Here is a 19,782-nt window from a genome sequence, read left to right as displayed (position 1 = left end):
GAAGTCCACTTTGCTGTTGCTTTTGTTAGTTTGTAGTTCACTGATTAACCATCCGGTCTATTTAACTCACTTTCAACAGATGTACTTGAATGAGAGAGCTACAACTATGAACACACTGCGCTTCATACTACTGTGATTCAAATGGATTACAGCCTTCACATTTTTTAGCATTCATTTAGTAGTTGGGAAGTATTTGAATATTGGTAGACATACAGCATGCGTTCTATATGTGTATATTATATACACACACATGACCTCATGTCCTCACACCGTATAAAAACAACCCTGCATGTGTGTGCTCATGTCAAACAAAAAACAGATCACAGCTGCACACTGGGGCACAACTGCGCAAGACGTCTGTCCGCACGGCAGCCGGAGTGTGTGCACGCGCATGTGTGTCTTGCATGACAAAGAGACTTCTCACCGAGTTGCCCACCATGTGGTCTTTTGTAAACTCACTCATTTGATCCCAATTTAGCTTCAGAGGATTGGAGCCAGCAAACTGGAAGTTTATTGGGCAAATCAGCTTTTCCGTTCTCCAAAAATAGTCAGGGAAAAAACTCATTTGTTGATTCAACAGTCTATAAAAGGACATCCAGATGACAGGAATTAGCAGCAAAGTGTAAGAGTGTGTGAGGTGGGAGGGGGGGGATAGAAGGAGAGCGAGTGACACAGTGAGTCAGTAGAAAAATCCCCTCACTGAACTAAAACAAAAGGGAGAAGAGACCTGATCCGGGTAACCATGGTAACATTGAAGAATGAACCATACTGAAGGTCTGCAGGTCAAAATCATGGTGTGTATAATACACCACACAGAGTGAGTAGCCAGACATACAGCCTAGATCTTAATCACAGTGTGACGTCGTTCACGACTTTATTAAGGAGGAAACGGGAGGTAAATGAGCAGCCTCACTACCACACTTCCTCTACACACAGAGACAGACAGACATATTAACCCTAAAGATCAATTAAAGCTATTCTCAAAACTATTATTTAGAATCAACACTTGCTGAGTTGAACACTGCAGTTCGGACCTTACGGTTCGGTATGAGATGCTCTTATTATTCCAGCGAGGCAGATAGGATCATTACAGGTGTGCAATTACCCAGCAATGCAAGGCAGCAGATGTTCTCCATGAAACATTACAAGCTAAGAAGATCTCTGATAGAGCCAAAACCACTGATTAGGATAAAGTAAGAGATATGACTAACAAAAAGGTAAATACAGCAGATTTGCCTTTAAGGATGTCTTGGTCCATTTCTAAAGAAACAGAAAGAAAGAAAAAGGGGGATGAGACTGACGGATGTTAATATAGAGATACCAGCCGAGTTCTACACGGGGGGGTCACTTATCCACAGGCCTGTTTCAGAGAACATAAAACCACTACAAAATTCCCTTCACACATACAGGGGATCTTGCCAGGTGTGTCCGTCAACAGGCCCATTTCCTGCCAAGGCCACAACTGTGACGGAAGACAATAGTCCAACGTCCTGTGTAGACAGGAAGTGAAGGTGCCTGGGGTGCCACATAACAATCAGACATGGCTGCTCTGGAGTAAGGGAGAGATCGAGAGATTGTGATTCAAGACAGACTAAACTGAGACTAGACTGAGAAAGAGACATATCCAGCTGTGTGTGTTTGTGCACATAATACATGCACTAATACATATATACAACAAACTTACACTTAACCCCAAAACGCCACAAAGTGTTACTTTCTTTTTGCTATACTGTTCAAGGGTTATCAGAATTACACTAATCGATTTACATTCCACACCCCTCTGAGTTAGGCCTGAGCAACAGAATGATGTAACCAGCTATGGCAGATGATTAATGCAATGATGCTCCAGAGGCAATTACTGTCTTGCCAGGAAAGAGAACAGACAGAGAACATAGTAGGGGTTTAATAATGCATGAAAATATCATAATGTGTATTGTAAACATCAAGGTTTGTAAACAACCAGCACAACCCACTACAACAATGTATAGATCTGGTAACTTTACAGGAGAAGGAAAAAACCTTCTCATCTTTTAATGGAAGTCAAAGTAAAACCAATTATTACCATATTACCATCATTTTAGAGCATTTCTATTGGTCAACTCATCATCAAATTGACACAATTAGGATGTTTACACCCGTCATTAACATGCAGTGTGGTTTGAGGGGTTTGATCATAATCTGAAGTGGTCAGAGACTGGTCTTGTGTTAATCCATGTAATTATTAACATGAATATCTGCTTCTTTCTATCTTCCTTGTTCTGTGTATGTGTTTATATATGTGCGTGTGCACACACTCCATGATGGCAGTATAACAGAGTGTGTTGCTCTGCATTTTCTGATGGAGCAATTACGAGAATGTGAGAACCATCTATTGTTGCACTGCGCTGTAGAAGCCACAGGATTCCTTTCAACTTTTCTGGGCCTTTCGGAGCCAGACACACCTTAACGAGAAACCATTTTTTACAGAAAGTAAAACTAAAATTAAGTAAATGTTGGTGGGGTTTTTTTGGTTTCTTTTTTACACTGGAAAGTAAAATCGATCTAATCTGCTCACACTGCGGACAGATTTTAGGGACAAGTGTAACAGCAATTAGAAAAGGAGAGATCAGCTATGTATTGATATTGGCCGGTGTCAGGCTACAAGTGGCTCCGCAGTCTAATGCACTACCACTGTGGCCCGGAGATTGCAAGTTCAAATCCTAAGCCGGGCCACTTTGTCATCGGTGGTGGGTAAATGCCACGCTCTCCCCTCATCAGCGATGTTGGCCGGCACAGGCGTCTGTTAGCTGGTGCGTTGGAGCCTCACTACCTTGTAGGGGGAGCAGAGTAAAGGCACAACAGACCACACTGAGCTCCACAATGCTGTTCGGCATGGGAATGTACAGCTCTCTCAACAAGTGCTCAGAGTTTAACAGGTTTAAACGTTTCTGCATTACCAAATAATGCCTGGAAAGGTTAATAGGTATAGGCTTTGGTGATCAGCCGATTGAGCTGAAAGACAATCGGCCTCAGCCCCCAAAACACTGATTGGCCCATCTCTAACAAACAGAATCAGGTAAAAAGTATATGCATGTTTACCTCAGGTTTAAACAAGCTCAACATGACCCAACGTAAAGAACAACTGCCAGATTGAAAAAATGCCAACATTTGATAACAATTAACATCCAATGAAATAAGACTAATTTTACTCTCTGTAATGAAATATTGGTCAGTGTGCTTTAAGTACTGACGATATCCACGATATAATTATGAAAGCATATTGTGCATCATGATAACTGATGAGAATTGATCATGATACAATAAAACATAATCGCCCACCCCTACATAGAACAGAAACACACACTGAATACTCGTTCCAATTACATACAAGTGAAATCAAAGAAAATAAAACCATGCTCTTATCACCAGGCTAAACTGGGAGAAGTTCAGAACAAATGACAGAGGGGGAGGGGTAGAGAGAGAGAGAAAGTACAGTTGCTTTCTCTCACATTAGCAGTGGGCGCTGCTCTCCAGAGCCAGCAGATGGCTACTTATTGATTTACAGAGCAAAGAGAGAAGCTCCACTCTCCACAGTGAGTCAGCACAAACTGCAGCAGGAATGCTAATCACAACACCTCTGCCTCCACTGTGGATACATTTAGACGCATTCTCGCTTTCTCCCACACACACACTCCTTTATATCTAATGTAGCTTTTTGTGAGTGTACAAATGTACAATCCCTTCTGACTACTGACCTAGATGCTGTATGTCTGTATCTGGGATGCATCACCATTAAATTAATGAAATCATACAGACAGTAATGATATTTATACAAGAGATAAGAGATGAAAAAGGTATGTGACGTTTTGATGTGACGTACAACAACAGAGAGAGTTAAGGCGATGTCTAAGCTTTCCTGACTTAAATGAGATTTACTCTAGCATCTGCCTATTAGCAGCTATGATAAATGTCTTTAGTTAAGGTTTTTTCCTTTATTTCCCAAGGAATTCGAAATCTGTCCGTATAACTGACCACATGCCATGTACAGTAAAGACAGAATAAGCTGAAAAAGCATGCCTTTAATCCTCGTTCTCCACACTGTTCAATGCATAATGCTTAACACCAAAACTCTGGAGTGCCAAGAAAACAAAGCTCTTTAACAGCATAAGTGCTTTTACAAATGCCTATGACATTGTAAAAGGACATTGTCAATACTACAATCAATGCAGATAATCACAGCCAAGGAGAGAAGCAGCAAAATGCATTAGTATTGAACATGCATTAGCAGCACTCTTCCAAACGATGGATATAGCCCAAGGACAGCAGGGCCCGAGTCTTCCCTGCATGACAAGACTGAAGATAAGTTGTGTATTACAGCTTTCCATCAGTGCTGTTAATCTGAAGTTCACTGTGGGGCAGGGCAAAACGAGAACATACTCATACTGCAATTATACTGTTATAAAACTATTTGCTTTTGTTTGGATCACAATACTTCAACCCAAGAAAATGTATGGACAGCCTATCCTACACTCTGGGATACTGATGTTGCAAAGGAATGTTTGAGAAAAATGATCAAAGAAATTTTCATAAATGCAACTGACCTGTAATTGTAATGTGAACAAATCAGTCCCTCAAACGACACACAGGCACATACAATACAATACATTTATGCACATTGCCTCAGTCCCCAACACCACTTGAACTGATTCATGTCTCCAAATATAAAGCAAAATACCAACTTCACTCTTCACCCTTCCACTGACTGTTGTCACAGCTGTTTCTACAGCTGTTCTCCTCCACTGTTGTTTTGTTGTGCTGCATGTGCTGGCTGATGACGACAGCACTAAACACATGAGCAGAGGCAAAAGAATGCATGAAATCTCAAACCTCAATGCTCACAAAATGGGGCTTTGTTTATGTTTAGTAAAGTTACTTTAATTTTGATTGGCACATAAAGATTAGTTTGTAAGTTTATTTGACTCAGTAAGCATGGCCTCACAAACGTTATTAATACAAACAAATAAAACTTGATACCCTGATCATAATATTGAATTTTACCAATACCGCCCAGCACTATATGGTGGTCTCTTTTTCTGAGGGCTCTGCTGCTCTCTGGATTCAATTAAACTGTGATTCCATTCCAAGCTGTAGGATTCTCTATTCTGAGCTGTAGGATTCGCTGCGGCCTAAGAGCAGCCACACACAAACACATGCTGGGAATTACAGGGAATCATGCAGATGGAATTTTCCCACGGTGACGCCGAATATGAAGAAGTGGCCCTCTTTTTCTCTTATTCTTTCTCCCCTTCTCTTTCTCTTGCTCGCTTACTCGCTTCCTTCCCCACGGTGCGGTATTATGAACATGTCAGATAACCCACAATGAGGTTGAATATTAAATTCACAAAGTGAAACCCCCTCCCACATAACCAAAACTAAGCTACTGTGCAAGTACGTGATGGGAATAACACATCATGCATCAAGCTGGATAGTTAGCCAAGTATTCTCAAAAGCAGATCGATCAAATCACTGCATAATGCTCACTCAGCTTCAACACACACTACTGTTCCACAGAACACACAACCAATGATATGATGATGGCAAAAGCAAAGCTTTTCTGATCATTCACAGATTAAAGGCCTTTTCACACAAGGCTGTTTTGTATGGACATTGGACAATTTAGAGCTTGCTCTGTTTTCTGGTCTGTACAGATGCTGTAAAATCAAGTTGACCAATCAGAGCTCTTGTATTCAGGTTGCAGATCAAACAAATGCGCATCCAGACGCCAGCAGAACAGCTCATCTTGTTCGTTGCAGAACACAAGAGTAATTAAACCCCTCAGTGTCACTGCTGGACGGAGAACAGTCGACCAATGAGAAACATCCAGCCAAAAAGCATCTTGTAGGCACAGATGAAAGACTAGCGGATGACCAACTCCCCAAACTGCAGCAACAGATGAGCTTCTGTCTCGGGTCACCAATATCAGCCAATGATACACAAGTCAGACCCTAGTTCATATATGGGCAATCATACTCCAGCATTTTCTGCTAATAGCAACTCAATACTGATGCTGGTTGTTGGATCAGTGCCAATCATTTGGGGTGCATTAATGGTTTTATAGCTTCTTTATGCCCATTATGCTCATATAGCATGTATTTGTGGCACGGAAGGCTAAAGCTGTACATCAGCACTGGTGCATATGGTCCTCTAGTGTACGTTAAGCCCCTCTCCAGTCAACAGCTGAACCCTTCCCGCTCGCAGCCAGCCAAGACCACCGCTCATCATGGCTGGCTGATCCTGGATGAGCGTGCGACCCACAGAGAGGCAGTGTGTGCCAGCACTGAGCCTGACCTGAGTACAGGCCCCAATGGTCCTGTCTGGCACATGGGTGTGTAATTTAGAGAAGCCACACAATAAAGCAGCTGTCACTGTGGTCCAGGGATTAACAGAGAGGTGACTGAGGAGTCTGGCCACCATTAGGCAGCCAGTGTGTGTGTGCTCGCGCTCGCATGCATTTCTCCCCCTTTGTAAATCACACACACACACACACACACACACACACACACACACACACACACACACACACACACACACACACACACACACACACACACACACACACACACACCTCTGAACATCAAATAGACCGCATCCAAGCGGAACAAAACTGTTCTTGTATGGCCACGACTGTGGGCTGTGATAAACCATGACTCACGAACAGTGTCAGCTGGCCTGTTCAAAGCTCCTTTCAAAGAACCAGCTCAAAGTCTGCAAGTGTAAGTGTCTGGGTGTGCATGTGCGTGTGTGTGTGTGTGTACACTGGAAATATGACTACACACCCCCATGTTCTCTGGTAGCGTTTAATTTCACAAAGTAGGAGTTCGTAGTTTGCTGACTACTGACCAAAACATCTAGACTGTTCAAAAGGAGGCAGGTCAAGAAACATTTCTACTGGACAGTTCTCACATTCTTCTTTTAGGACTACTTCACCATTCAACCAATCTCTATTCACAGCATCTGTATATGGTCAACCATCACAAGCTAGGGGTCCAATGCTCACAGAGTACCGGAAATTGTTTTCACGTACACAGCTCCTTCGATAGATTTTAGGATCAACAGAGTCAACTGTAAGCATACAGTATGCGCAATACATGTGACTTGTGAATGCAAGGTCAGGAATTGCTGAGACTGCACATCCAAATACAATGAACATTAGGTCTGTGTATGCAAAGATGGCAAACACAAAGACTGTGCACACAAAGCTCTTAGCAAATAAAACTGGACACCTCAGCCCTACGGACTGAATTTTAATAAATGTTCAAATGTAGTATAGTAATGTGTAGTATTTTATTAAATATTAATGTTCCATTAAGGATCTTTTTGCATATGAGTTGTGCTCCAACAGTCATACTCTAGTATTAACATTTATAGTAAAACAAGACCATTTAATTTAAAGTAAAACTAAAATATTTAAATGTACTGTGAAATATTACACTTTTGTCATGGGTAATTAGCAGAAAAACAATAATCATCTTAGTAAGAGGAGTATAAGGGCCGGTGCTGAACTGCCTGTTGGCATCTATTTTAAATGTATCTGAAGTCCACGGATGTTCTGTTCTTTTACTAAGTACCAGGAAGTTATTGTTGGTGATAACTGACGGTATCGGACAGTATCTGACAGGTGTGGTCATGGCAGATTAGTCTGGAAAACACTGGAGAATTCCTTCCTCCAGTTTCATGAGAAATCCTGCTGGGTGACCACTGTTTTTTCCCTTTTTCTTTCCTTCATTCATTCATTCATCTTTTTCTTTTTTAAGAGTAGCGCTGATGCAGTAACCCAAATATGAGGTTGCCTCATCATGTATTCTGACTTTACCCTACTTGCCAAACACTAAATACTGATCCCCAATCATCATTTTTATGAGACACACACACACACACACACACACACACACACACACACACACACACACACACACACACACACACACACACACACACACGGCTGCTGATGCTCATTGCAGGGCGAGGTCACATGGACAGAGAGGGAAAAGTCAACATTACACAGAAAGACCTTCAACCAGCGCCAATCACATGACACGTGTGCCAAGAACCCTGTGCCCTGCCCTGAGATTCTCTTCACACAAACAACAAGAGCAACAAACTCACAGTTTTCTCCCCTCATTGTGTTCTGTTCCCACACGCAGCAATGCCAACAAACACACTTATCCAGTAGCACTGCTAATAGTATCATATTAGCCTGGAGGTTCTCAGAACAGTGAGTTTCGCCTTGGGCCAGTTTTTTGCCACTCAAAAGCGAACACTTTCAAAAACATAAAGGTGCTTTAAAATTAGTGTTGCTTCAGATAAACCACATTTGGTGCTATAAAGAACCATATTTATAATCGAGATCTTAAATGCTAGCTTAAAAGACCATTTAAAAGATCTAAAGAACCTTCAACTGAAGTCAATTCAAAGGTTCTTCATACTCAAGCTATCCATTACGAATAGGGTTCTTAAGGAAGCTATGGTGGTTCTTCTATGGCATTGCTCAAAGAACCATTTGAAGCACTTTTATTATTAGTGTGCATTATGCATTCCTAATGGATTCATTGATCTGATTCTAGTTCAGTCTTTACTAGTCTAGTCCCAGTTATCGGTTTACTGCTCAAAACACTATGTTTAACTTGTGTTTCTGTTACTGCTGGAGCTGCAAGGGTGGCCCTGGATGACCGATTACAAATTTCAAAACATACACACAGACAAACAGGCTCTTGCTATATTTCACACTCAGCGAGCTGCAGTTACATTACGTACAGCTCTTTCAGAGCTCCTGGATCAGAAGCTCTTGAAATATTTGCAGATGATGTTTGGACGTCTTGTCTTGAACCAAAATCATGGGCAATAAACACAAATTAAAAGTATGGTTTATAACCATATAGCAGTGTAAATAATGATAGCTATTAGGTTTAAAGTTTGGGGGAAAAGAAACAAGAATGAAGCTAGCCAATAGCAGAACAAAGATACATTTGTCATTCCTCACCAGGAGCAAGCAGGTTACCAAAACTAGCTGTATGAATATGCATCATTCAACAGAGCGCTCACTGGTTTTCAGCCTGTGACCACAAATGTCTGCTGCAGCACATTTTACATTTTTTTTTTTATTGTATACATGTATTTACATTTATACACTTATCCAGAGTGAATTACGAGGTTACTCATAATACAAAGGTGGGCCAGCGTAGTGTTAGGAGTCTTGCCTAAGGACTCCCATTGGTGTAGCGCAGCATAGTCACCCAGACCAGTAATTGAACCCTGGTCTCCAGCATGGTGTGGTAGCACCAACCAGCATGTTTACCGCTGCACAGAGCTCAGCAATAAACACATTCAGTGTGGAAAGCAGCGGTGTTCAGACAGCGGAGCGTATAAGATCAGCTAGGATTGCACCTGTGATGAGTTTTGCCCTGAACACTAGTAAACTACTAGCAACTAGACACAGCATCACTTTTCTACATTAAGCTACTCACCAAGAAACAGCACTAAGGGTCTGTTTCTCAAGGATTTTAACCAAACCTCACTGAAACAGACTGAATGAATGTTGAATAAATTAACATTACGTTTTTTTCTAAGCATTTTTAAATCACAAACATGATTACGTCGGTCTCACTGTTCAGCTGGAAAAATGGGCAAGCATACGAATCTGAGCCACTTTGACAAGGGCCAAACTGTGATGGCTAGATAACTAGTTCAGAGCATCTCAAAAACATTAGGCAGGTTATGTGGGGTGTTCCAGCTCAACGGGGACTACTCAATAACAGGCAGGTGGTATTAATGTTATGGCTGATTGGTGTATGGATGAAGACTATTCCAGACGACACACAAAAACATACCCTTTGAAAACTGACTCTCGGAGGCCCAGAGGCTCTCAAACTGCATACAAGAGCACCAATACCATACGTTCCAATTCTAAACTTTCCATAAACTTAAATCTTTCTGTACCACAGTGGCCACATACTACAAATCTCTCTGCAGCCACTTTTCGAGAGTACTCTCTAAAGAACGTGATATGAGAGAAGTGGAATGTGAGGCAGAGGCCGTACAGAGAAAGAAAGCAAAGAAACAATAAAGTAGAAAACTAACGCGAGAAGGATAAACATCTGGGCTGTTCAAAGATTGAACACAGTGGTGCTATCTGGAATCAGTTTATTTGCTTTTACAATGGTTGCGAGATGAGGAAAGAGATGTTAAAGGAACAGTTCATGGACAAATCAAATTTACATATTTATCATTTGCTCCTCATGCAGTCAATGAGGGTTTGCCGTCTTTGCATACACAGACCTAATGTTCATAGTATTTGGATGTGCTGCCTCTGCGATTCCAGACCTTGCATTAACAAGTCACAAGTATTGCATATACTGTATGCCTACAGTTGACTCTGTGGATCCTAAAGTTAGATGGTCATCATCGAGTGAATGAATGAAGGTCAGAGGACAGTTAGCAAATTAAATTGTATTTAATGGTTCTAAACTTGTAAATCGCTACACAGAATTTAAAAATTGAATTCTGAAATTTCTAATGTAAAAATGTCACATCAGCAAAGCTTAACAAAGTGTTTCTTTAGAGGGTCAAAGTTCAGAATCAGAGGCTTCACCAGAATGACGATTCTGCCTGTTTTTCTGTCCTTGCACGCTAAAGTGTGTCCTTGCACTCAAAACCCACTCTCAAAAAGCGCACTCAAGAGTTCTCGAGAACGAACACTGAGAATGAACCCTCTCATCCTCAGCTGTCAAGCATGAGAACATGTCGAACTCTGGGAACTCTGGGAGGAGAAAGATCCTTCGTAATGGCCATTCCAGCTGGCTGTCGTCATGGTGAGATCAGTGAGGTCGCCAGGGGTCAAACATGGCCATGGAGAAGAATGTACACTACAGAAAGCAGGCAGGAAGTGGTTTCCAGCAGCCCTGGCCATAACTTCATTAAGGAAACCTTACATACCCTTTCCCACTGGGCCAGACATTAGCTTGGCATTGGCAGCTGCTCCAGGTGGACTCAAAACAACTTTCTTCAGTTCTGTAGAATGTATGGCTTGGAGAAGCTCCTTCTGGGACCAGAAATCAGGAAGCATGTCTACATGGAATCTCAAGACTGCTAATCCATCTGCCTTAAATTCACATTTATTAGGATACAAAACAGACTCTGCTTTTGAGATAAGTGGTTATAAAATTCCTTCTATGAAGGTCCTACATCTCAGCAAGTTATAAGAGAGAGAGAGAGAGCGATAGAGAGATCTAGTCAGTGTATTCAGCTACTTTATGTTGCACCCATTACTGACACAGATATGCAAAAGAGTACACATATAGCTTGTCTAGTACCTGTAGAAAGGTACTGCCAATAGAATACGATTCTCTAAAGCAGTTAAACATTAACCTATTGGCACTAGACTTATTGACAGGCATGGGATAGAGGGGTATAAAGCCCCCAGCATTGAGCTGTAGAGCAGTGGAACTGTATTCTCTGGAATGATGGCGCTCCATCCAGTACTTTAGGTTTGAGTTAAAGAGTTAGGGATTATTTGGAGAATTGGGGATGAGTTGAGGTAGTGATCATCATCAAATCCTCACAGCAATGCTTCTCCAAAATCTAGTAGATAGCTTACCTTGGCCATTACAGACTGTTTCTCCACCAAAAGCAGGATACATTTTAATTCCCTTGATTTCAAAAGAAACAATGAATGAGCAGGTTTCCCAATACTTTTGTCCATATAACATATATCCAGCTAATCCTGTACTGGTCCCCAAGAGGACATTTTAGTCCTACCATTGAGATATGGCTTGTAGTCCCACATTTGGTAAAAAAGCTTTAAAACAAACCCTTGTCCGTCTCTTCCTATCAGTTTCTTTTCTGCAAGGCTTAGCTGTTAAACCCATTATCCATCACTGTCCTTAGTGGAGATAAAACAGGCATCAGATGTGAGACGATCACTCACTAACCAATGTCCTGTCTGTATGGATGGATCATCCTTCCTCCAGAAAACTGCTGTTGATGTGTAATTCCTTTCTCATGGAATTCTCACCTTTTGACTTTCAGGAAATGCAGGGAAGAAGACTATACCAGAACGATTCCTGTGTCTCACTGGCTAATAACCAAATTCAAGTGAAGACCAGTTAGTAACATTCCAATTGCATATTGCTAGCTAACCCCTGCAAAAATAAGAACTCTTCTGAGGCGACAACTTCCTGTCACATGACCTCAGGATCGCTGTGGATTGGCACAGAAGGCAAGAGAAGCTAAAGGAGTTGAGCCCACTTGTTGACACAAAGCATAACGTAGAAGCCACCTGCCATTGTGTGTGCCCTCATTCATAAGCAAATAAGAAGCTTAAAATCTCACTTCCCTAACAGAAGCAGTCTACAACTGTCTAGATTTGCAAGTATACCAACTGTTTCCCCTAATACTAGATGTGGCATATCAGTATCTGAGTATCTATATCAGGGTAATATCAGCAGAAAATCTGATCTAGGATTAGCCTAGTCATTCTACTGTGAGATATATGATGCAATAGACAGTGCCATCCCGTCCCATCATATCACTGCAGATTATATAAAAGTGGGATTAGCCTAATGCATGTTGAAATGGACAACACTGTTGATATGTAGGTGTTTAGGCTAATTTTAGGGATAACACAGGATAAAGGATCAAATTCTTTTGTTAGGACAATATTAGAGCACTTTACAGTTTAGCATTATGTACTACATAAAATGGGTACCTCTCTAACCCCATTTATACCTTGTCATCTGTCTTGAGCATCAGGATTATACCCGGATAAGACCAAGCCATATAAAAACGAAAGGGTAAAAGCACCCATGACTCCTATAAACCAGATACAAATCCGATCACTCAAAACACTATAGGAGATGGTCTGAGACGCATGTGAGCCATGATATAGGATTTGTAAAGCATCTGTCTCTTCAAGATGCATTCAACAACCAAAACCCCTCCCAGCACAACCCCAGTAACAACACCAGTAATAATTGCTGTGCAACTAAGCGTAGACACATCTGACCACCAAACGTAAACGCATGTATCTAAAATCTATACAATCTGAGGCTTCCAAGCCTCCGCTTTCTCAGGGAAGGCAGCTGGGATTTAGAAACTGAATAAAAATCAAGGTGGATGTTGCTTGTAAGGTTGAAATGTCACGTTTGAGTCGACGCTCATCCTACAAATGCATTCTTTCCCAGCTCATCTTCTTGGACAAAGTAAACTACAGAATTCTCTTTTGCCTAATGCTGTGTAGTGTTTTGCTATCTTGTCTCTTTTGCACTTTGATGCAACACAAGGAGCAACCTAACGCACCACTGCCCACCAGGTGCCTCCAGCGACAAAGATCCGAATGGCCACCAAAAGCCTCTCCAGTTTCACTCCGCCTACTGAGACTGTTTCATGGTAGGCTATGGTACTCTTTGAACCCCCCAAAAACCTCAGATCCCCAAGGGGGCTTTGGTAAAACAACACCATCTAGGAGTGGGGTCTTTTGTGTGGCCCATGTGTGTCCATTACATCAAAGATGTAGCGCTACCCAGGGGCCTTCTGTCTGGTCCATACATCTGAGGTCATTAGATGATGAACTTAAGAGCCAAACCTGTTCCTGGAACAGCTCTATCACTCAGAGATACAGGAAGGACCAGAGATGCATACAGCTAATATACAGAAAATGATCTAGTGGAAACACACACACACAGCTGACTTTCTCATCAGATATGCTGCTTCCAGACCAATTCCCAAAGAACCCCCTCAATATCACCACATCCCATTCTTAACATGACAGCAAACAGGGCTCTCTGTTTATGCACATGGCAAAACCATTGACCACAGAGTTTCTCCTGGTCAGCAGCTTACCTAGCGGAGTGCTTCTCAGCTGCATTTGTGATTATATTGCTGCACACTGCTACAGTGTCCAATAAAAACGGCCGGCGTTGTTCTGACCAAAATAGTTTAGTTCCAGTTTGTTGGATTACAGACAACATTGATGATTCTCTCCAAAGTTTGAAGAACTTGATGGTGAGATGAGATCAGGTATACTAGAGTTGTTTCAACAGTAAAAATGGGAAATGCTGATCTACTGGACTACATCATGCAAGAATTCGGCAGAACCAAACTACTGCAGAACACATCTGTTGCAAGCATGTGTTTCTCACTCAGCATTGCTGGAGGCAACAACAAGCCTGTTTACACCTTATAACCTGCATTTTCAGCGGAAATCATTAGTGGTCAAGTCGCATAATTGTTACATTTTTATATTTTTCATACTGGGAAAATAAGGAGATGGAGAAGAAAAGAAAGAAGGAGAAACTGGGAAACAAAGGAGGAGAAGGGGAGCAGCATGTGGACCAACTAGAAGAAGCAGGGGAAGAAGGAAGAAGAGCAGAAGATAAATAAGAAGAATCAGGAAGAGAAGAAGAAGGAACAGGAGTAGAAGTAGAGGGGAGAGGAAAGGAAAGAGAAAGCATGATAAGGGAAATAAGACATCAGAAGAGCAAGAGAAACAGGTATAGATTGCAAGAGAAAGATAAAACAGTAGGAAAGGATAAACAAGAGGAGCAAGAGGAAAAGGAAGTGGAAAGACTGAATTAGAAGAGCAAAAGACAAGAAGAAGAAGCAGCAGAAGAAAAAGTAAGAAGAGGAGGAGGAGAAGAGGAATGAGAAACATACATCAGAAGCAAGAGTATATGTAGTAGCAGTAGATAGAAGAAGGAGATTGAGAAGTAGGTAAGCATATGAGCCAATGCAGATGAAGAAGAGGATTAAGACAAAACAGAAGGAGGGAGAACAGGAAGTTACAGAAGCTGTAGAAGAAGAAGCAGGACTAGAAGTAGAAGAAGCAAAACATGGATAGGAGTAGTAGTAGTAGCAGTAGTAGTAGTAGAAGAAGAAGTACTACTAGGAGTAGAGCTAGAATAGCTTTAGTAGTAGAAGAATAAGCAACAGAGTTCTACTAGGAGTAGTAAAAGAAGAAGCAGAAGCAGGAGTAGAACTAGATGTAGCAGTAGTAGAAGAAGAAGCAGCAGCAGGGGTAGTAGTAGAAGAAGTTAAAGAAGCAGAAGATGAACAACTAGGAGTAGTAGAAGATGAGCAGTAAACTCCTCAGGTCAAAACCCCACAAACAGTGGTGCGCAGGCTCCCTCCACCAACTAGAAAGTCTTTTGGCACCAGGTATCCAAGTATCTCTTACCAGACATAAAGCTGCACAAGTGGTCAGCAGATTTTGAAATCTAACAAATACAACTTGTGAACAAGCGAGTCAGGAGGTGAAGAAGAATGTTAACCATGACACTTGGCTTATTCACATCTGAGAATTAGCACTGTCTTTCGACATTGTCTGTGATGCATTAGTGTTCACTTTACAAATGCAATGTGGTCAATGTTCCTCAGCCCCCCTATGGATGTGGTTTGAGTGATCAGATCACAGTGTGTCTCCGAGTTCAGAGCATTGGAGTTTACCCTGCTCCCAACACATCTGGTACACCTGAAGAACTAACTGCCAAACCTGTCCTGATGTGAACCGGATGGGTTTGGTACTCCATGACCAGGACTATAAAAGCATTATGGAGCATATCGCTGTGTCAACTTTGTCAACTAATCACTGTAGCCCTACTTAGAACACTGCTGTAATCAACACTGGCTTATCTGTCATGGTCACACTGCTGAAAGTCTCATAGCCATGTTGAGATGAGGAGACAACCCAGGATTCTCTGGAAAGCCAAAGCCGATCAAACCAGCCGAACATTCAGAGCGAAAGAAGCCTTCTCGTCTCGTCTCGTTTCTGTCTGGCTGTGCCCTGAAATCAGCGGGAATTTCCTGAGGGGAAAACTACTTGTCGTCTCCTTTTCCGCTTGGCTTGATGCTGCTGTCGGGACCAGACTAGAGTTTGGAGGAAAGGAGGGGTTTCTGAAGCAGAAACAGGCACAGTTTCCTCACCATCTCAAGCACACAGCATACAGAATATATATATATATATATATATATATATATAAAAAAGGGACCACCATGGCAAAAGTGGTTCAGCTTTCCGTTACAGTGAACAGCTCTTTGTGAGGAGCATTTCAGCAGACATTGTGAGTGGTTTGTAGTGTTGTAACCTACATTGAACGCTGTGGCCTCTTTTTCCAGGCACACGTGGGCAAACACAGCACCTCAAACTCATGTTTGCTCTTAGCAGAGAGACGGCTGACGCACATTGGTCCAGACGATGCCCAAACATCGTGGCCTTGCACCCGACCGGTGACGGGATGTGGTCTGACTCCTAGGGCCAAAGAAAGCATCTTCCACTGCCACCGTAGTACAACCTACAGGACTAGTCGTTGTGTTGAATTGTACCATCAGCCTGAGAAACTAAAAATAAGCCACTAATCTGCAAAATGCAATATCAAGGTTTGGAAGGAAATGCTTCTGTCTGATGTAATTCTTACAAACTGGCAACAGAAAATACACTGGAAACCAGTGGAATCAGTACCCAGTGATATATTATTCAAACCATGCAAATGCTCAGTTTCTGTCATGTCTTTGTTCTATATTTGATAGATAATGATATAATACCCACAAAACAGCAGTGCTCCTTTTGCCAATAGATGTGCGTTCACTTGGAAACACACTTTCCCGGTCATCATGTCCTGGATTCAGTTCCCTCCTATCAGAATTATTTGCATACTGACTGCTTCTGTATGGCTTTCTTTGTACTTTCATACTAGGAGATGATGAAGATGATGAAGAAGGAGGAGCTAAAGATGCAGATCAAGAGGACAGTGAAAAGAAGGAAGAAACGAAGAAGACTGATAAGAAGAAGCAGCGGCAAACGAAAAAGAAGCACAAATAGAAGAGTAGAAAGAGAAGATGAGAAGAAAAATGTACTAAGAAGAAGCAGGAGTAGATGCAAGGAGGGCATGTAGTTGTAGTAGAGTCCCTCAACAGGCTGCTTTTGTATATTTCATATCTTTTCCTATGCGTCTAACTGATTTGCGTACTAAAATTACCCCTTTAAAAAAACCTATAGTTCTTTTGCTCTGGTTTGAATCAGTTACTGAATTTGTAAACTCGGAGCATTTTCCACTTGGTTTGGTGTGGTTTCACACAAAGAAATTCAAGCACACCAAAATGCATCACAAGTATCCATGTGAGAACGTCTAAGGGTGGGAGCAAGAACGTAAATGCAGGAAGAAGGAACTGTGTTCCAGAGTAGTTTAGATTTCTGTGCAGTTTCACAGAGATTGAATTTGTTTACAGCTGTAGTAATTATCTGGGCAATATACCAAATGAGCACCTGACTACAGGAGCTGTTTAGCTCAAACCTGCAGAGTACACCTAAAATTGGTTTAGATAGGGGTCAGATCGCATTCACATCACAACTGCTCCAGAGCTTGTTTGGGACTGGGTTGAGACCGCTTCCTCTTAAGGGTGCATTTTTTTCGGTTCACGTTCAACTGGGATTACTGTATTCACACCTGCCCAAACGAATCACACCAAGAGTGAAAATGAATTACCAGGACGAAAAAGAGCAGGTGTGAAATTACCCTCAGTGTCGCTGTGATTTACAGGACTAAAGCTGAATGTATTTTGCTTTTAACTGAGCCGTCAGTGAACACCTAACACATAAACAATGTGTATTATAGTATTAACCAACAGTTTGTGTTAATCAGGCCACATCTGAAAACTGGGTTTTAAATCTTTAAAGCTGTCTGAACAAAAGATGGGGCAAATGGGGCAACTGAAAAATCCATTATCATTAGAATCGACATACTGGCAGAAAACCTGGATTGGCCTTCGGAGGGACAAAAAGAATTAATGTTATATAGCGCTGATGTTAGCTGTGTGCTTCTTCATGTGGTGTAGTAGATATCTAATTAAATGGAGAATGGCAGCCCACTTTCAGATGTTCACCTTAGGTGGAAACAGCTCAGTCACAAACTTAGTACCTTAATATTGTATTAAAAAAAGAAACATATTGGGCCATATCTTTCATAATATCATCACTGTAACGAAAACCTTGTATCTTAATTTTTTCCATATTTTACTTTTTTGACATAATGTGAATCTGGCAGATGGTCTTTAAATTGTGCCAAAACTTAATGATGAATGGACCAATAGAAATGCTCCAAATCTATATTTGCTATTCAATTTCTCTCACTTCCACTGAAAGTTACCATCTCTAAGATCCAAGTTTTTGTTGTAACATCAATAATATACTGATATTATATTCAATATACTGATATTGCGCCAATCCCATCCAGCTCCACAAGTATGGCACGGCTGTGGAGAAAGGCAAAGCATGTTTTCCCCCCACTCTCGGGTAATGGGTGTTGAAGCTTTGTCTACATCTGTGGTCAACAAAGTGTGTCCCCCTGACAGCTGCTCCAAACCCCCCTACACAACCCCCTAACACAAACCAAGAGGGGCTAATTAGCCCAAAGCTTTCGGCTAACAGTCTAACCAGATTAAACTACGATGCCCAAGCCGGATAAACAGCAATTTAGAATTTAGTTGACCAGTAGCTTCTGGAAAGGGCTGGGGTTGTATTATATCTTGCTGGCTACTTTGCTAATGTGACTCTGTCCTCCTACTGCAGTCACCTCCCTTAGGCTACTGACCATGCCTGTTGGACAGGACAATAGAGCCAGCTCCTGCCTGCCATGCAAATACATCGCTTAAGCGTTAGCTGAGCATGACAGACATTTTGCATGCTTTTCCCTCCCACAGGTCAATCATTCATGAAGGCATTTAAGCTTGTGGCCAGCACCTGAACCTACCTCCTTGGTCTGAAGCTTGCCCAGTAAGACAGCAGGCAAGATGCAAAGGGTGGAGACCACTGCTCTCATTTCTGGAGCGTTTAAAAGTCAGCTAAACTTATCCATACAGAATTACAGAGCTGAGGAGGAGGGAAGATGACCGTTTCATAGCCTAGGGCGAGTAATGTGATCAAATTGAAGAGATGCTGAGCCGAGTTTGAACACACCCAGTCGACAATGGGCGAGCATGACACTGGATTTGGTCACAAATTTGGCGTCTATGCGCCAAACATGATGAAATATAGCACGCCTGGACGTTTTTTAAGCGAAAACGCCTCTCTGTGTGACTAACTTGCACTTACACACCCTACACACACACAGAGTAGGAAACCTACTGGCTAGCTATTATTATTTGGCTCAACAGAGCCACGCTGTGTAGCCGGAGGTGGCTAATTGCACAAGCTAATTAGCTACGCTCCTACCAGCAAACTACACTGCCAAAAACATGTCGTTTAAGGAGGGAGGGGTCTGGCTGGTTATCACGGCTATGATAGACAACATTAAGCCAAAACGACAAGGCTGCCCTGCCCATGCTCTCCTTCTCTCCGGCTATTTTCTCATTACTAAAGGCTAGACAATAACAGCACACTGTAGCAGGGCGTGAGTCAGGGTGTCCATTCGCGTCCTCAGGGTTTCTCCACCAGCTTTCCCCACGTTTCCCTTCATCCAACCACCAAGACAGCCAAAAAAAAACACACTTACCCGTCGGTGAGAAGAATAGATGAGGTTTACAACTCCCTCTCTCTCTCTTTCCCCCCTCTGTGGCTCCTAACGGGAGTAACCGTCAGTTAGTTTGAATAGAAGTACAAAATCCAACGGTCGTATCCCTCAAAACGGCCAGTTAATATCCTTAAAAATGCGATCTTTACTCGTTTTTATGCTGAAACAGCTCAGAAACTGTTAATCTCCGTGCTCACACACTCGTTTCTCCTCACTCTCTCATTCTTCTCCCTTCTTCTCCCTCTAT

At 42.0% G+C, this 19,782-nt stretch overlaps 1 protein-coding gene across 7 annotated transcripts in view; it reads right to left on the bottom strand.

Annotated features, from left to right (window-relative positions):
• The window catches only part of raph1b (Ras association (RalGDS/AF-6) and pleckstrin homology domains 1b), a 60,943-nt gene extending 41,161 nt beyond the window's left edge, over nt 1–19,782 (bottom strand). For all 7 annotated transcript variants that reach the window (XM_072656661.1, XM_072656663.1, XM_072656664.1 and 4 more), the window contains exon 1: nt 19,518–19,782. The gene's annotated coding sequence lies outside the window, so the exon portion shown is untranslated. The remainder of the gene's footprint in view (nt 1–19,517) is intronic.

Source organism: Salminus brasiliensis, chromosome 15 (assembly GCF_030463535.1).
Source record: "Salminus brasiliensis chromosome 15, fSalBra1.hap2, whole genome shotgun sequence".
Classification (NCBI taxonomy): Eukaryota; Metazoa; Chordata; class Actinopteri; order Characiformes; family Bryconidae; genus Salminus; species Salminus brasiliensis.
Note: the sequence above shows the minus strand (reverse complement) of the source record. Positions and strands in the feature narration are given on the sequence as shown.